Source organism: Hipposideros armiger, unplaced genomic scaffold (assembly GCF_001890085.2).
Source record: "Hipposideros armiger isolate ML-2016 unplaced genomic scaffold, ASM189008v1 scaffold_363, whole genome shotgun sequence".
Taxonomy (NCBI): domain Eukaryota; kingdom Metazoa; phylum Chordata; class Mammalia; order Chiroptera; family Hipposideridae; genus Hipposideros; species Hipposideros armiger.
In genome coordinates, this window is record NW_017731713.1 from 1303353 (window position 1) to 1318419 (window position 15067).

At 39.8% G+C, this 15067-nt stretch overlaps 1 protein-coding gene across 2 annotated transcripts in view; it reads left to right on the forward strand.

The window, feature by feature from the left end:
• Nucleotides 1–15067, forward strand: part of APP (amyloid beta precursor protein) — a 198856-nt gene that overhangs the window by 59801 nt on the left and 123988 nt on the right. The gene's annotated exons all lie outside the window — the stretch shown is intronic.

Below are 15067 nucleotides of genomic sequence, written 5' to 3' on the forward strand. Positions count from 1 at the left end.
TCATCTGTTAGAATCATAAATCTAATCTTTTCCTTTTTTTCATGTCTACATTGGTTCTTTACTTCTAATCACTTTTATAGACACTCATGCCTTTGATGTTTGTCTACTTCTGAACTGTATCAAAAAATTTTGTTCCACAAACATAATTTGTTGCACAAGCATTGTAAAAGAGTAGAGAATACTGTCAGTGATTGGTTCCTGTTTTTTCTGAAAATATTGAATGTCGTCGTCCTTCCTGTTGAATGACCAAGTGAATGAAAATATCATGTTTCCTTTGTTCTTAGAAAATCATTGCTCATTTTTTACTTCCTGAGCTTGAGAAAATTCACCCAGGTTATCATTTGAAGACTCATGGTCTGAAGTTTTGTTTATATGATCAATTTCATCCACCTTCTGATTTGTCTAATAATTGTAAAATATCCCCTGTTAATTTTCTCCTGTTTGCCTGTGTGGAAAATGAACTTCTTTGGTTTTCAGTTATATTTAATGAAAATCTCTCAACTTTTTATATACTTTCTTAAAAGATGATGCAATATTTGGGGAACACAGTAATAAAACTGCAATAACTTCCCTATTACATCATCCTTTTAGGCAATTCCTTTATTGCTTCATTATCATATTATTTGGTCTTTCTTAGCTTAGTTGGAATAATGAATAATAATGAAATAATTCTTGTGGGGTTATATAAATAGGAAAATGTTGTTCAAAAAAACCTTAGATATATAAAAAGTTCCAGTGGCTTGAGATGATAGTTACAAGATTGCGTTTTATTAGATTTAAAAAATATAAAATTTCTCTAACAGTGTAAAAGTCAGAAATGTCTACTAACTGTGGTTACAAGTTGATAAAACTGTTCAAAATGAAACTCAAAAGGTAAAATTATGTCTAGTGGATGCTGATGGCGTTCCAAGGGTTAACAGTGTATCCTGTTTATCAGGAGTTTATATTTGTTATGAGACCTGTGTGACTTGATACGTTAAAATACTTGGCCTAATATTCTACAAGGTAGGTGCTCAACAAATATTTGAGCTGAATTGAGTTGACATACACGTCAAATGCATCCACAGACATAATTGTATCTCAAGGTTAAACTGATTGGGCTTTAAAACAAAAACTAAAAGGAATATCATTCCAGACAAGCAATAATTAAGTGAAATTATATCAGGAGTCTCTAAAACTAGAAACTGTGGGCGGGGCAGGGGGGGGCGGGGAATGCTTGGAGCTCTGGAATATTTATTACAACTGCTTAGCCCTTTTACTGTAGTTACTACTTAAATATCTTTTCATTGCTTAAAAAAGTGAAATAAAATGGAATAAAATGAATCGAAATTACAGTTATAAATGAAGGTAAGATTCATCTCTATTTGAGCTTTGGATAAAAGTTCATTCTTAGAGTGGCTTTCTTCTTTGTACCAGCAAGCATTTTTTGTTCCCTAGTGTGAAATTGGAGCTTTATTAAAAAGTAGCAGTAGGCAAAAACTTCAGGAAGTACAAGTTACAGTCATGAGACTCATAGCTCACCTCCATCAGCTGTGGGCAGACATTGAGTGATTTAGAAAATGAATAAATAAACATCAGTTTAGAGCAATGGTTCTCCACTTTGGGTGATTTTGCTGTCCAAGGGACCTCTGGGAATGTATGCAGACATTTTTAGTTGTCACAGCTGGGGAGGGGTGCAGTGGGGATCGGGGGTGCTCCTGGCATTTGATGGGTAGAGACCAGGGACACTGCTAAACATCCAAAAGTCATAGGACAGCCTCACAACAAAGAAATGTCAATAGAGCCAAGGTTGAGAAATTGGGGAAATTATTCTATTTTTGAAAAAAATTCTTCCATTCCGTGCTTTTGCCTCACCCTGATCTCCTGTGGACAAAAAAAGCAAACACCCCATAAATATGGATCTTGAATAGAACTTTTGTTCTGATAGAAATGCCTGACAAAACAAACCTTCCAAACATAACAGCATGTGTGTGTTTTGTGCCATTGAGTCGAGTCCAACTCCTGGTGACCTTGTGAACGAGTGATGTGCACGGTGTCCTGTCCTCGGCAGCCCTGCTCAGCTTCTGTAGACTCACGCCTCTGCTTCTTTTATGGAGTCAATCCATCTCATATTTGGGCTTCCTCTTTCCTTGATGACTTCCTTTTTCCCCAGAATTCTTATCTTTTCCAAAGAACCCTGTCTTCTCATGATGTGTGCCCAAAGTAGGACAGCTTCAGTTGTGTCATTTTTGCCTTCAGTGATGTTTCAGGCTTCATTTATCCAGGACCCACTTGTTCATCTTGCTGGCAGTCCAGGGTATCCACAGAGCTCTCTTCCATATTTCAAAGGGATTTTTTTTTTCTGTCAGCCTTCTCCACTGTACAAATTTTGCATCCGTACATAATAACTGGGAATACAGGGTGTGGATGGCCTTAGCCTTGGTCTCTAGTGACACATCTTTGCTCCTGATGCTTTTTTCTAATTCTTCCGTTGCTCCCCTTCCGAGCCTCAGCCTTCTCTTGACATCTTGGCTACAATCTCCATTTGCATTGATGACTGAAGCAAAGTAAGCAAAAGCTAACAATTTCAGTATCTTCATTGTCTTTGTTAAAGTTGTGTGTTTTTTCTGGAGTCGCAACTTTTGTCTAGTTGATGTTCAAATGCAACCCTGCTTTGGCACTTTCTTCTTTCACTTTCATCAGAAGTCATTTCAAATCAGTGCTACTTTCTGCCACTAAGATGGTGTCACCTGCATATCTTAAGTTATTGACATTTCATCCATCGATTTTCACTCCTCTGAGTCTAGCCCAGTTGTTCATGTATGTTCAGTGTACAGATTGAACAAATAGGGAGATAAAATGCACCCTTGTCTGACAGATTTGCCTGTAGGAAACCATTCTGTCTCTCCATATTCTGCCCTGACAGTGACTTCCTGTCCACGGTACAAGTTACACATCGGGACAGTCAAATGCTGAGGTACCACCATTTCCTTCAAAGCAACCCATAGGTTTTCACAACTGGAGCAGTCAAGTCTATAAAATTTCTTTTTTCTAGACTGACCTGAAATTCTTTGGAGCACTCCAGTAGCCAAATGTTCCCAGTTTGATCTCGAGTGCCTCTTCCTTTTCTGAATCCAGCTTGAACTTCCCTCATGTCTTGCTCCATCTTAGGTAGAAGCTTTGTTGTATAACCTTGAGCATCACTTCACTTGCACAGGGGACTGGAGCAACGGCCCTACGGTGACCGCCCTCCTTGGCATCCCCTTTCTTGAAGATTGGGCTGTATAGTCAGCATTTCCAGCCTGTACACCACTGTTTTGTTTTCCATATTTGTTGATATACTCCTGTTAGGATTTTTACAGATTCAGTCTCTGTCATAATTCTTTGTATTCTATACATGGACACGATTATGAGAATATTTTTTATTCTTTTATTAAGCCCTCTGGGGACTTTGGACTCCACTTTGTTCCAGAAACAAGGAGGGTTGCAAATAATGCTGGATGCAGCCCATGACCAGTCATATCCCAGAAACTTGAGCAGAGACCCACACACGCCGATGTTCAGCATAAGGGATGAAATCTCGATCATGGTCATTATTGCAATCAGCGTAAAAAGCTCTTGTTAAGTTTTCATTTGTGAGTGGCACACTGCTAGGTCTAGTTGAAAGCCAATTTAACTATGGTCTGAGTGCTCCAAGAACTTTTCTCAGAAAATAATCACCGGTTGGTGGTATGGAGGGTGCATTTTACCAATACGTTATTTGTCCTCTGTGAAAGCCTGTGATTGAATCACGTGGTAAGTTATGTACGTGTTGTCTTCCAGTTAGCCTGGGATGTGAGCTCAGGCTGCTGTGAGAATGTGTGTCTATTAGTGGGTCAGTCCTTTGTCTTTAAATTTGGCTGTGAGTGTGTTTGTTTGTTCTTTTAGAGAGAGAGTTATTTGACTTTTATGTTTTGCTTGGATCTCTGGAGTCAAAATTCTCTGAATTATATAATCTTCAGCTGCTTTTCTGCTTGTGTTTTGAGTCAGTGGTATCAACTGGTCAAGGGGGAAAATAACAACTTTAGAGGATCACAGAGAGAATCATACAAACGATAAATGACATCTTTCAGTCTTTGCCAGCGGATGAGTCAAGCAAGAGTGGACACGATGAAATAGTGTGTGGCTTTGAGACGTAATGGTCACAATGCTGGGTTGTCAGCTTCTTGCACTGGTTGAGGCTGTCACTGTATCACTGAGTCTTGTACTGAAATGAGGGAACTAATTTGAAAATGATGAATAGGAGAGGAGCAGAAGCTTGCGTTGTCTCTTGAGGGAACTGGCTGCCAGCTTTAATAAAAAAAAATGCTGAGCTTCTGTATTTAATAAGCTTGGACCACATGTATGTCAAGAAGAAAAACAAAACACTTTAATAGCCTTAACCAGATTACAGATGTATGGCCAAAGCAGTGGGGTTTGTTTTGGTTTCCAGGCAGGTGATGGCTGGAGGCGGAGATGCCTTTGAAGTGCAGGGCTGGGTTGCTGCCATCGGAGCTACATGTGGCAGTGGTGGCCGTGATCGCATGCTTGCTAGGCACCTAATGGGACATACCTCCCCAGTACCAGGATATGGATGGATGAAAGTCTTGGGGAACAATTCATCTGTAAGAGTTATTTGGAGGATTGGATTATTCGGTGCTGAGAATTGTATGCCACTGAGGCATGGAAGGTCTCTCTTTATCCCTCTAATTTTTTTTAATTAAACTATCCAAATTTCCTGGATTACAAAAATAGTAGTAAAAGAGGAAGAAAATACAAGTCCGTATGATTTTACCTGGTTTCTGGCAGTGGTACCCCCAAACACAAATTCCTTGTTGAAACCAATATCTGGAGATTATCTTCATTGGAAAGCCCCTAGTTTTTTGTTTTTTCCTTTGGCTTCAAGATTCACATATCAGCATATTATGCCCAAAGAGGTGTCCTTTATTTCAGCCATATGCCTCATCAAATCCTTGGTAACAATAAATTGCATGCTGGGTCTTTATTTGAAGTTAGTTTTATATAAGTTGGCTTCCAGGAGCTCTAAAATCAGAAGTCAAGCTGTAGTACATCACGTCTCCCTCTCAGTCTGAACTAGTACCCAGGACTTATCACAGAGAACTCAGCAAAGTTTTAATAAGCAGTGTTTGTATTGGAATGAAGTCGATCATATAGAAAATAATTTAGAGATACTCAAAACTTTCCTTTGAGCAGAGAGTAAACATAAACTTTCCTAAGTAGGAACAAATGTCAGCTTCTTTCTCCACCCTCCATTTTCAGTGTTTTCATGTGAAATTGTAGATGGTGGAATTATTCCACTTAGCTGAAGCTGAATTTTATATATGTTGAGTTTTATATATTTCTCATCTTCACAATCCATTGATGTTTCGTTTGTTTTAAAATGGTCCTAACTAGTGTTCTGTACTTTCGTAGCCTTTCCTTCCTTCAAAGATAGGCTCACTTATCTGAAAATTAAATTGTTTCCTTACTTAACCCATGGCATATTTGCTATATGAAGTGAGGCATTAGCAGTACAATCTTAATTAGTTAAAATATACAATAACTAATGTGCAAATAACTAATAACAAATGTAAATCCACAATATTTTTAAAGGAGTAGTTTATTGCTATTAAATAAATAACGGTGGTTCAAACTAAATATTTTGTAAAGTATTGAAGTTACTATTAGTAATATTTTTCTATCATTTTATATATTTGTTTTACATTATATATTATAGAAATAAATTATTTTTCTGTAATTAAGGAAAATTGTATGAGCATATTAAACATGCCCTTGGTACTGATGTCATTATTTACTTAAACTCACTCCTACTCCTGTCTCCCTCCCCGCTGCATACAACATATCATAAAGACAGGCATATTTTCTTTTTATTAAACTGTATCACTAGTCATATTTAAGCATCTTTAAATGGGTAACTGAAGGTAACTGAAAGTATGAATTAGGAATATTTATATGTTTTTAAATAATCCTAGCAGTAGTGGTGTCTTCAGTTCTACATTTTATTATTCTCTATGCATTTGTCGTCAAGTAAAAAATAAGTGGAGGGCACACAAAAAAATCTGATTATCTTCACACTTTCGGAGATACAGCGGATGAATGGATGTTTACTATTGTCACTTAGTCCTGTTTTCTACCAAACATGTTGTACCGTATAAACAGTCATAAAGAGAACCGGATATTGAGAACGAAATAGGCCATAAATTCTTGTGCATTGACCACACTGTCTTAGTAAAGTATAATGTGTAATTTTAGAATCAATTACCCAAGGATATTCAAAAGTATAGCGTGGTATTTGAAGTTACTTGAAAATATCTTTATAAGATATCACCATTTTATTGAGAGCCATAGTAATTCAAACTACATGAATGATTTGCTGTTGTAAGTATCTCCTTGTAGACAGTAATTGAACTTTTCTTTCACATTGGAGACCATTGTTTACTGTTGGTTGAATTTAGCCTGCCAAAATTTTCTTAGTACCCATTGGCAGTCCGGTGTGAAGAGCTGTTATGTGTCATTGAGGTATGCAGTAGGTATATACTGCCTCTTTTTGCCAGCAGCTCCAACACCAGTAGTCATGAGATTATGTTGTTGGACACAAAAATGTTAACACGTTAGCTACCAAACTAGAAAAGAGATTATCATTGTGAAGGAAAGTGCAGTATTGCATTTATGATCATTTAATGATGATAGCGCTAATCTGCATAAAAAGACACTTCTGTAGAAACAGAAATCCGATGTAATAGATGTACCCAAAGTCGTTTAGGAAACAAAGGACTTGTTAGTAATAAGATGATTCTTGCTTCAAAAAGGTCTTCAAAGGTTTAAAGTATGCTTTGAACCTTAAGATTTTCTTGAGCCTGTTTCTTCACATCTAGCATGGGAAAAATTGCAGTTGCCTATAATAGTACTTGTTTCCAGAACTGAGTTAAATAATAGATATGGAAGCATGTTGCGCTAAAAAGGTGGACTTGTTTATAATGCACACATTGCAATTGTGAGAGCAGGCCAGTGTGGGACTGATGTTTCTTTAGTCAAGTCAGTCTCCCACCCATTGCCAACCACTGTCAGATAGAAAAGCCCTTTTTTTGGGATAATGATAACCTCCCATCTCTGGTTTGATAATCATGGCTATTATAACATGTTCCCTCTTAATTAGGTCTTTAAGAGGGAAGGCCTTATCACAGGACCTGTAATCATTATAATCCATAATAATAGCTAATGACTCCTTAAGTACTTTCTGTCCTAGATGAGGTTGAGAACATTATTAAAATAGGTTTTCATATTAAACAACTGTTGATATTTTATGAATTTAAGTAGGCAGGAGTCCTTTTTATTTTAGAGAAGCAAAAGGTATTAGAAAATACGATTTCCTAGGATTAGCATATTAACGTGCAATTGATTTGGGCTCTTTTTGACGTTTTGAATAGAAATTCAGTAGATATTCAAATCGCAGTAAAGTCATTCTACTTTCAAGTTCATATATTTGAAGACCTTCAATTTTATAGTCAAAGTATATTTCAGAAACTGTTGTAAAAGAATTATGGCATCTTAAACTTTACTAATAAGGGGAGATATCTCAACGTTTTCATCTTTTACCTCCTGGAACATGCTGTTCATTTGTTTCCCTTTAAGTGATTGTACATCCTTTGGGTATTAGTCGGTTAGCCTCAAGTAGTTCCCGGGAGAATTCTATAGTTAACTATTATTGGAAAATTGGAGCCACGGAGCCATACACATGTGGAAGCACTTTGGTTTTATGAAAATGTTTACAAGGGAGTCCAGGATAGCAACATTGCATTTAAATTTAATGAGGGTGGAGCCAATCACAGAGGAACCGGATGCTGAGACCACACTTTATGGTGTCTCTATGTACCTAATCCACCTAGAGTCCAGCCTACAACTCACTGTCGGTGCTGAAACCCACGTAGCAGCACTGGTGCGTAGACCGTTCATAACACGGTCGCCTTTTTAACTTCCATTTGGGAACGTGCTGCCCATGTGCACGTTAGTAAATAGACTCTGTATGTCCCACCTCTGTCTCAAATACTATACTGTTTAGAACATCTGTGATCTTTAGCCATGAACCCCTAAATGGGACTGAATTTGCTTTTGCTCTGTCCTTGTTAATGGTTGACAAACAAATAAAGTAGTACTTTTCCTCCTCACCTCTTTATCTGCCTAATCAAGGTTCCAGCACAGACCGGCCCAGATGGCCCAGGGCTCAGGAATGTAATCATTTGTAGGATGAAAAGTCCAAGTCGACACTAAGGTTAATACACCCTTAGAACCCATTACCTTTGCTATTTCTCGGCAGACCTGTCTCTTATGTAACTTGTCTTCCATGGTCATTTTCAGCCTGTCTTTCCTGTACACTCTTTGCACAAGGCTTTGAGGTTTTTTTGTTCTGTTTTCAACTCTCTCACCATCAATGTGTTTTTTCGTTGTTGTTTGTTTGTTTGTTTGTTTAATGTTGCTTAAATTCCTGACTCTGGTTATCTCCTTTGGATTATTATAGTATTTTTCTTATTTAAACTTCCCCGCCCCCAGGTTGCTGTCATCTATGCCCTGACTTTAAATACTAGTGTTGTCAAGTAGGCCAAGGTTAATTTCTCCAGGCCAGACTCTGCTTGGTTATTTTATAGGCACTTGAAGCCTAACATGTCCAAAAGAGAGTTCTTAATTCCCACACTCCCTGTTCCTCATCTTGGGTTTTCGAAGCTGTTCTGCCTCAGTGACGGCCCCACACCCTCTCTCAGGAGTTAGAGCTAAGAAGCTGAGACGCGTACTGTCCCTTCCACAAATCCTGTCAGTTCTGGACTCGTGCACTTCTCTTCATCTTTTCCAGTAGAGCAGTCCCCTCATATCATCCCTGGTTTCAGTTACGCATGGTCAACGGTGGCCAAATACATTAAATGGAAAATTCCAGAAATGAACAGCTCATACGTTTTAACTTGTGTACCATTCTGAGTACTTCACTTTATCTCATAGTGCAGGCGTTGTGTCTTCTCACATCATCACAAGAAGGGGAGTACAGTACAATCAGATATTTTGAGAGACCACATTCACATAACTTTTATTGCAATATATTGTAATTGTTCTAATTTATTATTAGCTATTGCTGTTAGTCTTTTGCTAATTTATGAATTAAACTTGATCATTAATATGTATTTATGGGAAAAATTATAGTATGTATTGGTTTTGGTGGTATCCACGTTTTCAGGCATCCACTGGGGTTCTTGGAACGTATCCCAGAGACTACTGTACAAGCCTAGTCTCGACTGCCGCTCTTTCTTGCCGGAGTTACTGCAGTATCCTACTAGTTTCTGCTCCGATTGTCTCTGCTATACAGCGGACCTTTCCCACATACACACCTTAAGCCGTTCTCTATACAGCAGCCAGGATGTGAAATGAATGTATCTACAGAAAGCTGATCATAGACGTCCTCGGATTAAAATGTGCTAGTGGCTTCTAGTACCAAATACACAGAGAAAAAGCAACAAAGCCTTTTGTTGGGATGGGGAGGACGTTGTTAATGGGAACAATGATCGAACAGGTACTTTGTGCCAGGCCCTTGTCTACATTCTGTCTTGGTATTGTTAAGGGACAAAAATTCAGTCAAGTAAATGTGAAGCTCTAATTGGCTTTATTGAAGGATTCATGAATCAGGCAGTACCCCATCTAGTAAGTAGAGACGTGCTCTGAGAAGCTATATGATAAGAAGGCTTTTACAGATAGAAATGGGGCGGGACAAGAAAGTTATTAGCAAAAGGAAAGAAAGGATTGTTTCAGACAAGGTTACCTTCCCTTAGGGCAGCAGTTCTCAACCTTCCTAATGCCACGACCCCTCAATACAGTTCCTCATGTTGTGGTGACCCCCAACCATAAAATTATTTTCGTTGCTACTCTATAACTGTCATTTTACTACTGTTATGAATCGTAATGTAAATATCTTTTTGTTTTCCGATGGTCTTAGGCGACCCCTGTGAAAGGGCCGTTCGACCCCCAAAGGGGTCTCGACCCACAGGTTGAGAACCGTTGCCTTAGGCGAAGGCGGGGGTCTTATCAGGCAGATTGCCTTGGTTTCCTTAGCGGGGTGGGGGCACTGGAGGATGGAGAGGGCCTTCAGGACAGATGACCTCATTGGTACTGACCAGGAAATTCCAGGGTGACCAATTAAGATTGCCTTCCTGGAGAAGGTTGAAATTGCATTTAGGTCAGGTATTAAGTCTAGGTTCCTTGTCATAGGCTTTAACACAAATGACTCTTTTTGGGGCCTGTGGTTTTTTCTTTAATGATATTAATGGATATGACCCAGCTCCTCTCCACCTTTCCAGTCACCTGTTCCCCCCGTCCCTCAGGTAGTTTCCATACCCTTCAAGCATTCCCCACCCCAAGACTGATGCATCTTTCTCTGTAATGGTTTTCCCCAGCATTCAGTGGGTTGTTTTTTTCATTCTCACCCTCACCTTTGCTGGCAACTTCTCAAAATGAATTCCCCTGATCATCCATTTCAAAACAGTTTCCTCCCGATATTCTCAATCTTAGTTGGTCCTGACACTAACTAGACCTTGTAGTATTTTCTTTGCTTGTCTTCTTTCACTCCCCCAATAGGATGTAAGCTCCCTGAAGACAGGGACCTTATCCTTTTCTGATTTAGAGCCTCAGGTCTAGCAGAATGCCTGGTGCACAGTCAATACCCACTAACATTTGCTGAATGACTGGCTTTTCTTACAGTTATTTTAAACAAAGTAGAATGTTCCTGATTACGCTCTGTAATCGACACTAGAAAATATCTTCTCGGGGAATTTTTCACATAGAACACCAAATTTGGAAAACAGCTTGAAGTACGCTTGTGGGGTGGGGGGGGGAGGGGAAAGCAGGGAGGAACGGCGTAATTCAACTGCAAAAGGCTAGGTTCTGTTTCTAGTTACATGTGGTTTCATAACGGGACATGTTAGCAATGCAGAAAGCGAGTGGCCCATCTGGCCCATTGTCTGTGGTCTTTCAAGAACCGTCGCTCTTCGGTTTTGAAAAACAACAGCAAAAATGTGTAGTGCTTTACTTAATGGAAGTAGAAAAACAGTGTCTCCCAGATCTGTGTGTTTGTGGCCCAAATGTCTAGTCCTTCATTTCCAGCTGTGTGCTAGTGGCCTCTCCAGCAGCTTTTACAGCATCTGAAATCTGTTGGAGCTGAAGCCATTAACGCCATTCCTCACCGTTCGTTCTTCCTGCTGCATCCTCTGTTACTGTTGGTAACCGTTCCCCAGCCCATCTCTCCATCTCGAAGCATCAGCTTCATCCTCTCGCTAACCCTCTTCGTCCAGACGGCCACCGGTTCTGTCGTGCTGTTTTCTCAGAGCCCCCCCCCCCCCGCCCCTCGTCCTCCTTGGCCAGGCTTCTCGGGAGCCCTCTCCCTCTCCCACCTGTCACTCCCCCACCTATCTGTCCTTCCACCTTCTGCCAGCTCATACTTGTTGAAATACAACTCATCTTGCCATTCCTCTGCTTTCAAGCTTTTCTGGTAGGTTCTGAGTCACTAGCAGAAGAAGGATCAACAGAGCCTTTAAAGCCAGGCCCTTCATAACATATCGTGGCCGCGTTCCACTCCCTTCCCGGCGCCCACTCCCCGCCTCCAGCCATACGGAGCTATTGGCAGATCCTGCGGAGACTTCATGTGTTCATAGGTGCGGGTCCCTGTTTCTGCAGGGCCCTTTTATTCATTCCTCAGTTCCCAGCTCACCCGTTACTTCCTCAGCCCGTCCCTCCCAGGCTGTGTTAGCAGGCTTCCTTTTTTTAATCTATTACAGTTAATGTGCGTGTATCTCCCAGTCCTACTCTACGCGTGTGTACATGTCCGTTTCTGCAGGACTCCGAGTCTGTGGTCAGCGGCTAGACTTTGCCTAGGCACAATGCCTAGGAAGCAATAGACCTTCATAGATTGTTCTTCTGAATAATAAACTCCAAGGAAAACATTGTATATGAAAAACAAATGTGTATATGAAAATTGACATACAATTTTCAAAACCTAATAACATTAAAAAGTAACCAAAAAAAAAACAGTTTATGTTATAAATTAAGCCATAGTCTAATAGCGAATAGGTCCAGTATTTAGCTCTTACCTTTTGCTCGACACACATTTGACTGCTCACAGCATCTACTGAAGGTAGGTAACATTATCATCTCATTTTAAAGATGAAGAAACTAAGTCACAGCAGAGGAAGTCACTTGCCCAGTCACATCAGAGTTGATCGGTGGCTTCTGAAGATGTGCCTTTAAGTACCACACCGTAACCCCCTCTCGAGGACCCAGAAAGCTAGAACATCCACTTTGCTGCAGTATAGCAGTGTCATTTTTCCTTGAGCAAAGGAAAAGAATTCACAGAAACAGCTCTTACCAGTAGTTTGGCCTAAAAACTCATGTACTTCACTCTCATTTCCTCGCCCTGTACCTTCTACATTTGTCATATTGTACAAAGCGTGTCCATAACTTGATATTTGACCCTACAGATTTCTCAGGTGTGAACTACAGATGCTTTTTAGAAAATATACTTACCAAAGCAAGGACGTGGGTGTTTAGGAAGAGGGAAACTTAAGGCTCATAAAGGAAAATGACCTGAAAGTTTCACCTCTCCAAAATGCTTTCCCCAAATATTGTGGCTTACCCAAGATTTTCGTGATAGTTGCCAGCTGCGTTTGTCCTTACCCTGCTGTATCTTAACCTTTACCATGCAATTGAAAAAGACTTATCTCCAACCCACAGAACAAAGAGGCCAGGGAGTCTGGGGGATTTTTTTCTCTTTGGGATAAATGGCACTTGGAACCACCTGAGGATGGGGGCAGATGTATTTATTTCTTCCTGGGAACAGGGCCCTACCTGAGACCAGGCATCTCTACAGTTTCCGTCATGCGTCGCCATGTGTATAGACACAGTGGGATAGATGTGAGGCACACAGCTTTTGCTGAAATGTTCCCTTTTCAGGGCATCTTCTCTTAAAAATTGTAACAGTCCTCCAACTCCCCCCTCCAGCATACCTTATCTAGCTTTCCTGAATTCATTTTCTCCATGGCACTTGTCGCCCATGATGTGCTAGTATAACGTCTTCACTTTGGTTTCTTATTATCTCTGCCCCTTCCCCCTAATAGAATATAAACACCAAGAGGGCAGGGAATTTTGTGTTTCATTCCAGGCAAAAACTTCAGTGTATATAGAAAACACCCACTGGAACCCAGAACGCACTCAAGTATGTTCAGTGGCTAAAAAACCCAACATGTATACAGGTCACCGATACTAAGGAGCAGTCAAATCTTTAGATGTGAGGAATTCGCTCATTTGAAGTTTTCTGACATAGCACCTGATGAGGCAAGGTTTTGGTTCACGTATCAGGAGTTTAAAATGATTCTGAAACTTTTTATCATCTTGGGTGTTTCTCCTTAATCCTCGTTGCTTCATAAAGCTGTCAGGAAAAGAAACTGCTTTTGATTATATATGGTTTTTCTTGCCTCCAAGATAATCTCTAAAAAAAAAAAAAAAAGCAATTTAGCTTTTTACTATAATTATATTCCACACATAGTATTTCGTAAGGCTTGCCAGAATGTCATTTTCCCCCTTTCAATAAACTTTGTATGATTTAAAGTAAAGTGCAGGCAGAAAGTATACTAAGGACTTTGGTCTGTATCTCTAGCATCTAAGGAAATTTTTCTGCAGAGCACAAGTGACACCGTCTCACCCGTAAAATTAACAATAATTTTTTCAGTAGCAGATATTGGATTCATCGTCAGATTTTCCCTGACCACCAGAAATGACCTTCATGGCTTGTGTTTTCCCACTGGATGCTATGCAGCATCCTTAAATGCTTGAGATTCGGAACAGAACTTTTTATATCCTAACCCTGGCGTGCTGAAGGAGCTGTGCCAATTTTCCTGTGAACTGACCTCCTTCGGTTTGTCTTGCATCTTATTTATATTTCCAATATTTTTCTCTATTGTTGGAATATTCTTCTACCTACGAGCGTGTGCCAACATAGTGGAGAAAAGAGAAATTATTCTTCACGTGTTCTGTCCACGCACTATGGGTTTACACAAAAGCTTGGCGATGCTTCTCTTACCCTTTGTTTATATCAGTCTTCTACTTTAGAAGTCCACTCAATTTGACTGGACAGAGTTTACAGGTTGGTGTGAAGAGAAGTTGATTTTATACGAAACTATCAGCTTTGTAATCTTCCTTAAGTTTTTTTTCATGCCTAGCACGTTTTAGTGAATACAGTTAATTTTATTCTTGGGATGGGCAAGAACCTTAGCAGCCAATACACTCTTGAAACTAATACTGTACTCTGTAGGTTCTGTTAATATCTGTTAATATTCTGTTAACATATTTTGCCCTGTGATACTAGGATTCTGAAAATATAATCTGTAACACCGTTCTGGTTTTTTTTTGTTTGGTTCTTACTTTAGAGATGAACTAATTTTGGACTCTCTTTCTTAAAATCTTTCCTAGGACTGCCTAATATCTGACTCTTTTATGTTTTCTAGTAAAGAAGAAAACCAAACTATGTAATTATCATACAATACATCAATTCCGAGTGTTCTGGAGGCGTATTTCAGTAGTGTTTAGTCACGATGCCATTCATTTATTTAACATGGTTTTTGAGCATATTCTCTGTCAGGTGCTGTACCAAGTACTATGTGTGTAGCCTTTGTTTTATCTCTTACATGGTACTTATTACTGTAGGTCGGGTGCTGTTCTAAGTGTATTACAAATATAAACCCATTTCCTCCTCATTACACCCCTATAAAGTGAAGGTACCGCGTATGAGTTTGCCATTTCACTGATGAGGATAAGGAGGCACAGAGAGGTTAAGTAACTTGCTCAAGGTCACAGAGAGCCAGGATTCAAACACTTCTAACCACTCCACCATGCTGCTAACCACTCTGCTATGCTGAAGGAACCCCTGCCTTCTTGGACCCTGCATTCTGCCAGCTCTAAAGGAGGTCAGAGGCAGTGGTCACTGTTGTTTCTTCTCTAGAATTTGAGAACTTGGGCAGCCTAGAGG